The sequence below is a fragment of the Oxyura jamaicensis genome, chromosome 3 (genome assembly GCF_011077185.1).
Source record: "Oxyura jamaicensis isolate SHBP4307 breed ruddy duck chromosome 3, BPBGC_Ojam_1.0, whole genome shotgun sequence".
In the NCBI taxonomy this organism is placed as follows: Eukaryota; Metazoa; Chordata; class Aves; order Anseriformes; family Anatidae; genus Oxyura; species Oxyura jamaicensis.
In genome coordinates, this window is record NC_048895.1 from 9868501 (window position 1) to 9883897 (window position 15397).

The 15397-nt window shown below is 42.7% G+C and overlaps 1 protein-coding gene across 2 annotated transcripts in view; it reads right to left on the reverse strand.

Moving 5' to 3' along the window:
* The window catches only part of TOGARAM2 (TOG array regulator of axonemal microtubules 2), a 62068-nt gene extending 47859 nt beyond the window's left edge, over positions 1–14209 (reverse strand). The window contains exon 1 of one of the 2 annotated variants that reach the window (XM_035321854.1): positions 14191–14209. The gene's annotated coding sequence lies outside the window, so the exon portion shown is untranslated. Of the gene's footprint in view, positions 1–4710; positions 4825–14190 lie in introns of those variants that run through there. The other variant, XM_035321852.1, reaches the window with a different exon arrangement.
* Between the last annotated feature and the right edge of the window lie 1188 nt (positions 14210–15397).

The window sequence follows — 15397 nt, forward strand, 5'->3', positions numbered from 1 at the left end:
AAAATAAAATAAAATAAAATAAAATAAAATAAAATAAAATAAAATAAAATAAAATAGATTTCCCTATGACCCTGATCCTTTTGCAGCTATGTCAAAAGCAGGGCGCACGAGCCAGTCTGCTAATACATGGTATGCAAATGCACCTCTGGTTTTCCTGAGGGTAAGACATGAGTAAAAAGACCTAAGTCTTCTCCCCAAGTTTATGAGAATTTAGCACAAATCATTTTGAAAACTGAACCCGGATCCTACAGTTTTCACCACATACCCGGTTTACTGAGCTGAAGAGTCAGAGTACGGGTTCCTGTCTGTTGGAGGCAGGCTTTGGCTGGTGCACCTTTAAGGAGACAGGCAAAGCCCATTAGCTCTGTTAATGCCCCACCATGAACCTTTATTGCAGAGCAATACACAGCCCTAACTGCAGCCCTGCTATACCTCTGCTGCTGCCTTGATGTACAGCTGCAGTGCATGCAGGCCCCGATAACTTGCTTCTGTGTGCTTTGGCAAGCTACTGTACACACTGAGGCAGCTGTATAACATCAAAGCTACACAAAAAAAAAATTAAATGCTTTTCCACAACAACACATTAAAGCCCAGAAAGAACCAGAAATCAAGCCCCAGTTATGCAGAGTTCAGGCCTCAGGCTTTAAAATCCCTCTACTCCTGCAGGAAGATTAGTTGTTTCTTTCCCAAGAGCCCTGTTTCCCCCCCCCCGTACCATTCATCTGCCAAGCAGAAAATCTGCCTGCCCAGTTTGGGATGCAGGACTGAGACTCTGGGACTGCATCTCTGATTTGAAGGGCTCTCAAAGATCACAAGCAAATAATGCATAACCTCAACATCTGTAAAACAACAGGTACATTCATTGGTAACAGAGGCATATCAGCACAGAGTTGAAGGTGTACAACAGATATATGTAGGAGTCCACGTTAATTCCACAAGTTTTATCAGCTTGCAGCCACCAAACCATTTTCAGGAAGCAGGATCTGCTAAGTGCTCTCAGTAATCCCCTGTAACACAGCACAGGTCAGAAAGCTGATGTTCCTGAGGGCTCTTTAGGAAAACTGACACAGAAAAGCATTGTTTCTTTAAGTCTTATAAACCACAAGAAAATACTTTGTTTGACTCATTTCTGAAAGAGGAAACAGTGGAATTATTTGGATGGGAAAATAAAAGAAGTACCAGCAGGAAAAAAAAAAAAAAAAGATTTGTTGAGGCTATTGAACAATTCACACAATAAAGGTGGCAGAAACTTGAACCGGAGATAAAGAGAAATTAGGCCTGCAACTTATTTTACCTGCCATCAATTTTGAAGAGGTCCTGAAAACACTTTTAAGTTCCATCAATTCCTGGTAAGAGCCTGGCAGAAAACATACTGTGAGCTGGAGGATACCCAAACTTCCTAAAAGTCTTCCTCACTCTCCCAGATCAGAGAACATCACCAAAATAAACACACAGATGAGACAAATTGAATCAAGATGAGAAAGGACTCAATTTCCTTGTTAATGGCTTTCCATTCAAATCCTCTAAAACTCCAGAAATTAGCTGCTTGAGCACTACAGAAATGAAAAATAGGCACAGGCTAGTTGATTTTTCTCAATTACAAAAACTAAGAATTTACATACCACAACAAAGTCACAGAGAAGGCTGCTGTGGTAGATGAGTAAATTCCCTTTTTCACTATTTCAAACAAACTCTGTATCTATAATGGAGAAAAAGTTTTCCATGGCTACCTTGAGTTTAATGTGTGTGAAAGGGGTCGTAGCTTTTTGTTGCTGTTTCTATTATGTAGCTGCTCTTGAAATAAGATTGTACAGCAGGATGCAATTCTATTTCCTTTACCCTTCATTGAGCCTGCTGGGGAAAAAAAAAAAAAAAAAAAAAAAAAAGAGTAGAAATTAGAGGACTGAGTGTGACCCTACTAAAATCAAGCAGACACTGTGCCCAGTCTATGGACATCTTGAGAAATGATTCCTCTTCCAGATCACATTATCCCTGTCAGTCCTGGGTGGAAAATGATTTCCAGTCACTAGCCTACAGCAGACAATAATAAAGGATGAAAAAATAGCCAAGCTGTCATTCATACTAGATGCCAGAAATGAAGTATGGGAGAATTTGGGGGGCTTAGTGCACAGGTGGGAAAGCCAAGGAGGAATGGCATCAGCCCCTGCCTGCTCCAAGGTGGCGGCAGCAGCACGGCAGGAACAGCTCATTTAGCAGATGGCTTTTTTTCATCAGGCTGGTAGCTGTGTACTGAGCCTTCAGCATGAACTGGGCTTGGTCATGACAAGAGGCAAACAATGAGTATATTGAAATGCCATAAATCCCGTGCTGGCAGAGCTCGAAGCAATTCAAGCCTCCATGCAGCATTAGGCCTCATGACTGCACCTGAAAGCAGGCAGGTAAATGAAATATCCGTGCATCTAGAAGAGATGTCAAAAAATAAAAGGAGAACTCGGTGCCAAAAAATAAAAGGAGAACTTGGGGGCTGAAAGAAAAACTCACTTGGAACTATGAGCTGTATACAGGTGGCTGCTAACCAGTTTGTGGATTGCAAGCTAGCTGCTCCTGATGGCCCTGCGTATTATGTTCCACAAAGCCTCACCAAGAACAAGGGTCAGCACCTCAACAGAGTGCTGTGATTTGCCTTATCACATCCTCTCTGCATTCTGGCTGCAACACTGTCTTCTTTCTCTCACCTTTTTGATGTCCTTGCCTCAGTAAACTGAAAGCTTGTTCAGGCAGAGACCAAAGAACCTCCCTGCAGGGTTTTCCTCGGGACAGTAAGAAGCATGTACTTTGCCTCCACTGCATGTTTTTCTCTAAGAAACTCCAAGCATTCAGCCATGGAAAACAAAGAATTTTGGTAAACTAGCCAAGTAGGGCTGTCTGTTCCTTACGCATGGAGAAACTGACACACAGAACTATTTTTTTTCTCCAAATATAAAAACCCATTGTCTAGTTAACATTTTCTGAGAGTTTAGTGAGAGTTCTTTTGTTTTGCTTGTTTAAAACAAGACATGTTGCCTCTGAAGCAGATGAGATGACTGAAAGATGAGATTCCTAAAGGGAATAAAATTTTGCTCTGTTGTGGGGCATCAAGTGCTGCTCCTTATCAATGAGTCCATTTCTTAATGCCAAATTGGATGGGGTGTGAGCAGCTATTGAAAGGCAGTGGAGGTTTGCACTGCTTGTACCTAGGAGCACTAAGCTAGGCACCCCAGCAAGGATGTGTCCTTGAAATCTGAGTCTCTGGGAATTCTTAAGACTATGAGACTCAGGCATGTCCATTTTCCTCTCTCTAGCTTTGAGTCTGTGGGGTAAACATTTGCCAGGAAATCATGATCATCTGATTGACTCTGGCTGCTCGAGTTTTTTCATGTTGTTGGTGGTGGCTTTTAAACCACAGGAGCCACAGGAAACCCTGAGAGGAGATGACAGTTTAGGTCGTATCTCATTCTCATCAGCGCTAATAGCAAAACTAGTTGATTTTAATTGTCAGGGAAAAACCTTCAGCACACAGACTGAAACATGGAATGAAGCTTCTTCACACAGTGTTGTCTGTGCATTTCTTAAAGATGCAATAAAAACCTTCACTAGAAATATATTCTTCAATTAAAATATTTTTATCTCCAAACACACACTTAGGTTGTGATCTTTTATTTTCCACAAAACAGGTTAAAAAAAAAAAGGATGAAAACAGTTTCCAGCTGAACCGTAACAGAGATGTTTGAAAACATTTGACAAAGCCATACAACATCTGAAACATAAACAGCTCTCATTTTTATTTTAAAAGTCTGTCTTCTTAAATTTCCACTAAACAAAACAAAAGGAAATTTCTGATAATATACACAGTACTTTTGTAGGAAGTCTAAAGTTTTAGAAACTTCCCAGTGAAGCTAAGCCTTAGAGAGGAAGTTCTCAGCCTTTATGTTTTTAAAGCAAAGGAATGGCCGGAATGGCCCACTGGGATCTCACTGTTACCCGAAGAAACCACGAGGAGAGCCCCACAGGAGCTGTGGAAGGGGCACGGTGCACACAAGACTTGTACGTACTCCTGCAATCCAGGCTGGGACAGCATTCAGCAATGGAGCTTTGCCTGGGGTACACCAAAATGTGCCACTGGTTCAGCCACCAACGGGGTAAACACAGAGCTAGCTGCAGAGATGTGAAGTCCAATACACTGGGCATTTTAAGCAAATCTGGGGGTGTGTGCTGTGCTGAAACCACAGATGTGTTCCTTGGACAGACCCAGCCACCCAGCTGGCCAAAAGGGCAACTGCCCCTCATTTCAGCATCCAGCTGAGTGGTCTTCCCAGGGCAAAGAGAAATGCAGCACACCGTTTCTTTGAGAATCACAGCTACAGACTGCTTTTTCAGAAGTGTCAGAATTTTGCATACCAGCCCTTACGCATAAAACTCATCTGCTAAAGAGCCATTGGTACATCACCACAGGAGACAGAGAAGGAGCTAGCATGGATTGAATCTGTTTTTCCCACGCATTTTGCTAGGAATAATAAAAAATATTATAATCCTGCCTTACCAAGGGATCCTTTAGAAAAAAAAATGTTGAAACTATTACTCAAGTAAACACTAATATGTAAAATCTACTACCATGCAGCTTGCCAAGGAGTTTGAGTTCCTTTGGCAAAGGACGTTAATTGCAAAGCAAATAAAATGCTTGCTGCAAGAATGACAATAAGGGAGACCTACCTTCATCTTTCTTCTTATTTCCATGCTTCCATCAGCACCCAGAGAAGTTCAGCTCTGGGCTCAGGGACCTGACATGGTAAAGTCCTCAGGTCTCAGCATTCCTCTGGCAATCCATCACCCCTCAACTTCTTCTCCACAATTCAGTCTCAAGGCATTAAACTGTCACCACTCACTAAGAAATTGGACTTGAAGACACCTAAGCAGATTCATTAACGTATTAGGTAAATGCAATCTCATTGGCTCCTTTTTTTAGGCGTTTGGCAAGCAGCATGCAAACAAACCTGGAGGATGAGGCTCTCAGGGGAGGGCAGGCATCTTGGCAGTGTTCTTGCTTAAATGGAGGGAAATAAAGCAGCAGCTCCTCACAGTCGTACCAGAATTTGCAACCTGCTGCTTTGCTTCTGGACAGCAAAAGACACAAGGTGGCATCAGCTGCTGCAGCCTTATGGATATGTGATGCACTTTCTGCATGTGCCACGTTCGTCATAACGCACAGGGCATTTCTGCTTTAAAGGCGGGATGGTACAACCAAAACAAATCCCAATAGACTGTTTCTTGCATGTAGACTGACTGACACAAACCACCTCTAGACTAATCTTCAGGACTGCAGAGGGGTTATTTTCATTATCCATAACCAGGCAGTTGGTGGCTACATAGCTGCACTGACATAGTCTTTATACCTCACATCCTAATAGCACAGACTAAGCAATAAGGCCACCAAACCAGCACAAAGGGAGGCATTTGCTGGTGTCAGGCATGTATCTACCCTGTTAATTCTGTCGTGTCCCATAACACACACCAGCTGTCATAGACTGTGAGACTTAGACATCTGTCCTTCCCAGAGATTCACATTTTGTCACTGATAAATATAGCTATTGGCCCTCTAATTTGTTAGAGTTATGATTTTGCAGTACACTTGAACACGTTATGACTGGCATATATTTGACTTGTGCAGGCAATTTGTCCATAGCAATTCCACCCCAGGCTATGAGCTCATTAGACCTCATTAATTAAGCAGAACTAGACTGGAAAGATGCTTGAAGGAGAATCTTGAAGTGCGTCAGGAAGTAGGATGAGCAATTCACTAAGAAATATTATTCTAGGAAACACTACTATGTCAAAAATTAGGTAACACATTTTGTACATGACTGAAAACTTGACATCTTTTGGGAGGAGAAAGCAGTAAATCCAAATAAATATGCTCGATACATTAAGTATACCTATACCTAGGAACAGGAATGTTACCTCATCTAGGCTTTGCACATCACATGCCACTTTTCCAGGAAAAGGCTACCTACAGTTGCCTCACTTTCCTTCAGTGGCAACCAGAGTTCAGAACTGTATTGATCATTTCCTCATTTTGTTTTAAAAAGTCTTTTTTATTTCTCTCAATGCCTATTTAATACTACTGATTAATAGTTGAAGAAACACTTCGGTAAAGTTTTAACTTAGCTGCTGGTTCAGGTAATGGCTGATAAAGCTATCAAGTCTTAGAGCAAAACTATATATATTGACACATTTTGTCTATAAAAGCAAGCTTTTTGTATAAATTATAAATGTATAAATTAGCTGACAAATAGCTCATTTTGCTAACTACAGACCAATACTGATTTTCACACAGAAATTGATTATTAGCAAATATTTTCCAAATTCCGCACAGAAGCAATATTTAGATGAGTGAACAATTGTTCTTGGAATAATTCACCGCACTGCTGCCTTTGCATTCATGTGAAAGGGGGCACCCAAGTCATACGGCATGGTTTCTGCTTCCTTACTAAGCGACAGGAAGGGGGGGAGGGAGGGAGAGAGGCAGGCAAACCCTGAATTACAACTACATTTCAGTTTGAGTTTTCAGAAAGCAATTGTCTGTACTAAAATTCTTGAATCTTTGTGATTTCTGAGCAAACGAGTTCAGGCAAAGAACTCCTGCAATGATTACAACAGATCTTCCCCAATGATATCACAACAAGATCATGTATTTCACTCCCATTTTTAAAAAGATTAGAAAGAAGGACTTGTTGAAAGAGGTTCAACAAGTTAAAGTGCAAGGTGCTGCACCCGGGTCAGGGCAATCCCAGACATGGGTACAGGCTGGAAGAAGAACTCACTGAGAGCAGCCCTGCAGAGAAGGACTTGGGGTTCTGGGGGACAAAAAGCTCAACATGAGCCAGCAGTGTGTGCTTGCAGCTCAGAAGGCCGTGTCCTGGGCTGCATCACCAGAGGGGTGGCAAGCAGGTCAAGAGATGTGATTGTCCCCCTCTGCTCTGCCCTTGTGAGGCCCCACTTGGAGTACTGTGTCCAGGTCTGGGGCCCCCAGCACAAAAAGGATATGGACCTCTTAGAGAGGGTCCAGAGGAGGGCCACAAGGATGACCTGGCGCTGTTCAGCCTAAAGAAGAGAAGGTTCCAGGCTGATCTCATTGTGGCTTTTCAGTACTTAAAGGGGACTTATGAAAAAGATGGAGACTGACTCTTTGCTCAGTCAGATAATGACAGGATGAGGGAGAATGGTTTTAAACTAAAAGACGATAGATTTAGATTAGAGGTTAGGAGGAAATTCTTCACTCAGAGGGTGGTGAGGCACTGGAATAGGTTGCCCAGAGAAGTTGTGGATGCCTCATCACTGGAGGTGTTCAAGACCAGGTTAGATGAGGCCCTGGGCAACCTGATCCAGTGGGTGGCATCTCTGCCAATGGCAGGAGGGTTGGAACTAGATGATCTTTAAGGTTCCTTCCAACCTGAGCCATTCTATGATTCGCAAAAACATAAGTCAACGTTTCTTTGATCCATTCAGCCTGCTCTATTGTTTTTTCATCACAGGACATTCAGTAACCCTGAAAGCATGGACAATACAGTCATTTGCTACAGAAGGCACATCTGCACACAGGTTTTGTGTGTCCTACTACACAGATATTCAGGGGCCCTGCCACTGCTTGGATAACACTAGAGAAGGCATCTGTTTCCCATGTCCTCAGCCTCTGGAAGGGCATGAGAACACATAATTCCACATCCCCAAGCCTCCAGGAGCTTCTCCCACCACCTCAGCCCACTCCCTGTTGCCTCCACCAGCATGCACACAAGGAAACTGCTTCTCATTGCCAGGTCCAGACAATGAGCCCCAGGCAGCTGCGTATCTCAACAAGAGAGCTGAAGGAATAAATTGATGCCTGTCCATCAGCAGCCAACTGAAACTTGCCTCTCCTGAGGGACAGTTGTATAAACACAAACTGTATTGAGCTGGAAAGCAGCAAAGGAAGTATACAGTAACAACTTTCAGTCCGTTATTGCATTGTTTGGATTTTGGTTTGATGCAATAGGAAGGTTACATGACGATAGACCGGGTGTCAAATGGGAGGCAACATGACCATATGACTAATCCATTGTATTTTGGTGAAGGGAGAGAGAGAAAAGGAAGTACCACCATGCTGCATTGCCTGCTCATCATAAAATCTTTCCAACACATTTAATGTACTGTCAAAGTCTCCTCACCAACAACTGCAAAGCATTTGGATTCATACATGGCACTAAATAGTTAAATATATTTCCATGCACAGTCTTCTACCTCCTTTTTTCAAATAGGAGTCTATGTCTTACCCTGCTTCACATGTGGCTATCATTTTTTTCTTTTTTTTTAAGCTATGTAAATAAGAGCTTATATAATGATTTAAAGAGAGTCTGCAGTCTGGATGACTCCACCGAGATAGAGACAGAAGAGCCTCAACAGGTCAGGGTTGTGTTCATTTGCATTTTTCATCGAGTATCTGAATTTTCAAGGAGGGGATTAGGGAGTGTAAAGGACCTGAACAGAGGTGTGACTGAAAAACACATCCCTTGGGGATCTTGAGTTCTTATTTAACTCATCAGTTTACAAATGGCTCACATAAGGCACTATGAAGTATAGATTACACCTGGGTTTATGCCCTCCATTAGAATGAAATATTGTGTCTGCTCACTGCAGGGCTCTTGTGCCTTTCTCTAAAATATCGAGTCCAGGACTGTCAGAGATGTGATTCTGAACAAAACAGTTTACCTAAACCCAATCCAGTCTGTCAATCCACATATTCATGATTAAGCACCCCTCATCTCTGACCTCTGTGAAACAAGCCAAATAAATTAGCTGCAGATTTATTCCTTTTACAAACCTCTGTCTGATTTTCAACTAGCTGATTTCACATGCATTCGCAGCCACATAATCAATAGCTTAGTTATAAATACCTTCTCCAGATTTATAGACAATACCAATAGGTAATAATAACTCCAAAAACATGTACATGCTCCAGCATCGGAGGTGAGGGAGCATGCATTCATGTTTGAACTATAATTATCCAAGCAAGTGATATAAAGACAAACTCAGTAATACATAACCAGGTTGTTTCTGGGTTCTCAAAGGTTTGTGGGTTCAGCACACAAACACTGAGCTCCTTGCAGAGGCTATTTGAGGACTGATTGAAAAGGAGGAATGAGCAGGAAACTAGAGTCACGTAAGGGATAAGGACAACTGCTGAGGAGGCTGTTTCTTAGTTTTCAGTCAGATGATTAGACCTGAGACCTTCAGTTCCAGATCCATCCCTTTTTACCGAATACCCAACTCCCTGTAAGAGAGTGATTTGAAGTGCACAAAAAAAAATGAGTTAATCTCAGTAAACCTTTTTCAAAAATCATGCACCTATACCCCAAACCAGCGACATGAACAGGTCCTTTCCCATATAGGAAACAGAAAAAGCCGTGTACAAGGAACATACATCACCCTCCTCCACAGGCTGGGACCAGCTGCGCTGTGTACATGAGGTGGATTTCTTGACACCAGCAGTCCAAAACAAGGCTGGAAACTCTCTGAAGATCAGACAAAGCAAAACTGAACTGGTTCATGAATTTTCCCAAGAAACTAAGCACTTGTTTAGCATATACTCTTGGCGGACATAACAGGTGCCTGTGGTGAGGCATCTGTATGGGCTGCTGCAGGGCCACCTCTGTGAGGTGAGGCCGGGCCTGCTGGACACAGCTGGTTCCAGCCGGCTCCAATGGCCCAGGACACAACTGAGACCCTCAGCCATGCTGGGGGAGCCTCTGTGAAAACTACTTAAGGGTAAAACACTGCACAGCAGTGAGGGAAGAAGTGTGAGAAACAGCCTTGTGAGCACCAAGGTGAGACAAGGAGGAAGGGGACAAGGTGTGAGGGCAGATTCCCCTGCAGAGACTATGCTGGAGCCAGTATTTCCCTGCAGGCTACAGAGAAGAGACCACAGTGGAGGAGACTGAGTTTTTCTTGAAGCTGTGGTCCATGGAGGAGCAGGTTTATCCGTTGGTACAGAGATTGCAGCCCTTGCAAATAACCCACGGTGGAACAGGAGGAAAGCACGGAGGAAGGAGCAGCAGAGGAAAGGGCTGACTACTCCCATTCCCCAAGGCCACTCAGTGGGTGGTCAGGAATGAAGCTCAGGCTGAGAAAAATGCAGGGTAGGGAGGGAGGTGTTTTAATTTTGCCTTTGTTTTTCACCATCCAAATCTCTTTCAACTGGCACTAAATTAAATTCATTTTCCCAAAATCAGGTCTGTTTGTCCCACGATAGTAAATGGTGAGTGAGGGACACCAAAACTCCACAAAATCCACACTAGATGCTACAAGATAGTTCAGACACAAAGGGAATCGTTACTTATGTAAAACACTGTGATAACTCCTAGAGGCCCACTTTGGCGAGCTCTTGGAAGCAAGGGCTATCTGCAGTTATCTGGGTTATCTGCAGCTGCTTAAAGACTTCTTGCTTGCAGATGTATTCATATTTCTAAAAGGAGATTACAGGGCTACACTTGAGTACTTCCCCAGAGGCACACATCAGAGTTGTACTTGCACAGTTGTTCAGTATTGTTTCCCCCCACATCGCTAACGAATATTTCTTGCACACGCATACACTTCCCTTATGCTGTCAGCCTTTTCTCATTTCACATACTGAGCAGGAACTGATCCCTGTGAAACCACACTTTAAACCCTTTTGGACTACAGAAATGCAAAATATCAAAGTCGAGATAGCTGCAGCAGCTGAGACCCCCCTATCCTCCCCTCTCTTCAAGACAGTACAGCACTATCACAAAACAGCGTTAAATGTCATTTTTTTAAATGACACTGTTCATTTGGCTCTAGCAACTGAAAAAGGACAACAAAATGGAGGACTGACAAATAGAGGGATGACAAGAGGAACAAGAGCAGGCACTCTCAGGAGGTACTAATCCTGCAACTGAAAGAGTCGAGCTAACTGGGGAGGTTAATGGAAGGAAGATTTGTACAGGAGAACCTACTCTAATCTTTCAACAGCTATAATGCAATGACACCTGGAGCTCCACTCAGCAAGCACTGTTTTTGATGTTCAGAGCATTTCTTATCAGATGCAATTAAGGCTGTGATCTTCAGTCCTCGGGAGAAAATAAATCTTTGGCCTCAAAGTTACATGAGATCACCTTGCCTAATCAGTCATTTCCTCTCCTGAGTGTTACAGTGACATCAGCTCCTGTACCTGGGCTCGACGTTGCATACTGAACTCCTTTCAGCAGTTCGCTATCAGAGGCCTCAGCAGATGATGCCTGCAACCCACGTGGGACTCCAGGGCCTTGGCTACTCTCTCCACCAGTTTCTCCTCTCCTCCCAGTACACGTCAGAGCTGTGTCAGTACAAGACTCTCTCAAAAACTCAGCTTCTGCAATGTACTCAACCACATACTTCAGTCTAGAGCAGAAATTTTGACAGTGCAAATATCACACTCAACTATCACTGCCTTCAACAGATCTATGGAAAGATCAAGGAGACAATGCAGCCTTTACAGAGGAACTAATAAAGGCACTTACTTAGATTTTTTTTTTTTAATCATCCCCTGAGGAATATAACTTTCCAGAAATATGTCTATCCCTGCCCCAACCTCAGCATTTCATTCTGATCATCTCCACTTTTCATTCTAGTACTTACCAAGAGGGAAAGAACTGAGTGTTGACAACAAAGCAACACCACCAGGTTTTAGGACTGGCATGCCAGCCCGCAAGAAACAGGGAGTCACTGTTTCAGGCCTCCTGCATATTCAGCCTGTTCACTGGGTAAATAAGGCTTGGTACTCCAGGTGCTTTTTGAAGCCAAGGGAACTAAGGAACACTTAAGTGAATCAATGAAAGCTGAGATTCTGTGCACGCCATCAAAACTTCATGCACCAGAGAAACACATTTAGTTGGGTACACAGACCATGCTTGTTTAACCTTTTCCACAGATATCTTCTCACAATTACTCAGTTGGCATCCTTTATGGTCCCTGAGTGCACTTAAGTTCTGAATATCTCCAAAAGTGCTATTGCTACACTTAAAAAATCACCACCAGTTCTTTCTTTGTCTGCCATTCCTGCATTTAAAGAACATTACAAAAACTTTCCCCAGAGAGTAGAAACGCATGCTGTGCAGATCAAGGAGCTAAAAGTCACACCCAAAGGAGCACACACCAAGGACGGACCACAAAGGCAGATCCCAGCCAGCACAGGCACAACTGGAGCACCCAGCAGTTTTTTATTTACTGTTTTATCCACCATTTTGCAAAGCAATCAGCAGTCTGGAGCTGAGGACTGAAAGATAACAAGAGAAACCTGCCTTTATGGTTACTGTGTCTCTTCTAAGTTCCCAAAACTTCATCTGAAACACTCTGGAGTGTGTGTTAGGTGTTTCTTTGCCTGGCCCAGAAGGAGACGCAATAGGACATTTGGTCCCCTTCCCAAAATAGTTCAGATTACAGCACTGTTATCGGCACATACATTTTTAAATGCTGGACTATGACTAGTCCCAGGAGCACCACTGCTTCCCACAGCTATGCTGTGAAGAACGTAAAGAACTGAGAGGGTCTCATCTGGCGAGCAGCTCTGAAGTAGAATATTACTTGCACTGCAGCCTGCTGCAGTACCGCTCAGCAGCTCTCCTTGCCAGGACTGAGTTAGGGAAAAAATCAGACTTACATCTGGATAAATTGAATAAGTTATTCGATTAATTTTGAATAATAAAAAGAACCAACATAAGTGTGAATTGTTTTGAGTATCTAGAGGAGATTAAACAAAAAGATTAAAGTCAGATTAAAAACAACCAATACCAAAAAGCAGCCAGAAGTTCTGTTAGGATATTAAAATAAAGTGTTTCTGCCTCTCCCTGCTACCCCCCCCAACAGCCAAAATATCTACTTTTCCCTTCAATTCTCCCATCCCTTTATCATTCACATTGCCCTCCACCTTTTTTTGTGCATCAAATTATCAGTCTGCTCAAAACTCCCATTTTTCTTCTGCAAATGTAACGTTACCAAGTTACATTGCTATCTCACTTCAAGCTTCCAGGAAGTTCAGAAATGGTGTCTTGAACACTTTGACTAAGAGTGACCTTGTATCCATAACAATATAGACTTCTCCTAAAAATCAATCAAACCAAAAAGAGATCACCCATGAACAGCAATGACTTGCAAGGTTCAAACTCATGATGCAGAGACAAGGATGGCTTCAGCCAGGACACAGAAGGGGGATGTTAGTCATCCCACCAGCGTGTACAGGGTGGTTTCCTTCTTACAACATTTTGGAAGCACCAGAAATGCTTTTCTAGTCAGACTTTAATTGTATAAAAATGCCAACACTAATTTCTTGCCAGTCTTGCATACCTTCAGCACATCCTGCATCAGGCTAGTTTCTCCCCACTCCAGCAGAGTGCTTTTGGAAGACACAAGGATGTACTGCCAAAGCCTCCTGAGTGTTCAGAAGCACACTGGTTGCTGAGCAGAAGGCAGACCGCAGGCTGACCAAGCACTTCTATTTCTTGTGCTTTTACACACTCCCTTTACAAAGGGAGTCTTCATTGGAACAGACAGAAATTTATTTCTCTATTGAGAGAAAAACTCTTCCTATAAACATGAAAATATTTCACTGGAATCAAGGAGACTGTAGGAAATGAATTGTCACTTTGAAATTCATTTTTTACAGAGGTAAAAACATTTAGGTTGAAGCATCCAACAGAGTTCATATTTTCTGTAACAGCCTTCTCTTCATCCTATTAGTTTCTTTCACTTAAATGTATCCCTTTCCCAAATATTTAATCGTATCTGCAGTCTCTATTTCAGTCATACCCCTTGTTTTGAGGAACCTGAATGCAAGATAAAGCTTCAGAGAACTGCAAGTTCAGACAGGACCCAAGCCTACGAATGCCTGAAGGCAGTCAGCTGAAGCAGCAACTACAAATACCCACATTCCCCTGAGTTCACACCACAAGATTTTCTCCATTGCAGAAAACTCTGAAACAACACAGCGCAACTTGAGCAAAAGCAGATTCTGCCAACCTTTGTTGTCAAATCCCCTTCCCAGAAAACCCAGATCCAGCTGGTGGCAGAAAACATTTGATCTGATTACAGGAACTTACAACCTGAGATAGCCAAAAGGGTCATTGGTTCCTCTATCAGGTGTTTTGCATGGTATCATTTCCATCTGACTTACCTCTACACCAGTTTGGGGTAAGTTGTCACAACTGGTCTCACCCAGTTCAGAGTGGGAAGATTTGTAATAGTTTCATTGATGTGGACATGAAAAAGATTCTTGTTGATGTCAGTTTCCCGCAGCAACTGTTGCCATGGTTATAAATCATTTATTGCCCCCCATTGGCCAAGCTGAATATAAAGAATGGGTTTACTATGTGCAAGCGAGCATGACAAACACACAGAACTGCTCCTCCTGGAACATGCCACCAGGCAGCAAAATACTGTTGATGTTGTATTGCAGGAGCTATGGGAAGATTGTAAAATAACCAACAAAGCCAGTTGGTGAAAGGAAACAGTCCTCCAATTCAGCTGCAGAGATTAAGGGGTCCTGAGCTTGTATGTGCAGTAACTATCATGGGAGGAGGCAAACCCTTCTGCCAAGCCCCCATAGACCTGGAAAGATTTTTTCTAGGAAGAAAATGTACCACTAATTCCTTAAGATATGCCTAAATAACTTACAGCGCTCATTACTGAGCCGAGGTATTTGAAATAACCTAGGTAAGCCCATCTCTGTGATTAGAAAAGCTTTGGATAGGCTCCAGGTCTGGCCATGACTTCACTTCCCCTCCTAGACAAAGTGAGATTCACTCACACAAATCTTGTTTCTCTCTCATACCTCCTTGCTGAACAGTGTTGCATCTTGCTGCCAAAACAGAAGCACACGTAAGTGCACTTGGACTTTTCCTTAGGCAATGACCCAGGCTCTCTTCCCAGCAGGATTTTCTTAATTATCTTAATTTTACAAGGAACGGGTATACAATACTTCTGAAGAAAAGATCTAAAAAAGAGGATATGTTTGGGGCAGCAGTGAAATCACAAGCAGTCATGCTGGCAACAACCAAATGCATTTTGGCAAGCGTGTTCCCCTGCTTGAGCACAGCAGTTTCCACACATTACTTCTGTAACTCCTAGATAAAATATATCTCTTTCTTTCCAGTTCAAACCAAGCCCTTATAGGCACTTAAAAGAACTGAAAAATCCCACAGCTGTCACAAAAAAAAAAAGAAAAAAAAGAAAAAAAAAAGAAAGCCGAGGCACCCAGACACTGTAATATAGTATTACAAACTGTTTTGCAATATATATATGTCTCCAAACCACAGCTCCAGCATCCCTTCCTGTGACACAAGATTCTGGGCACACCCAGAGAGTTTATGGACTTGGG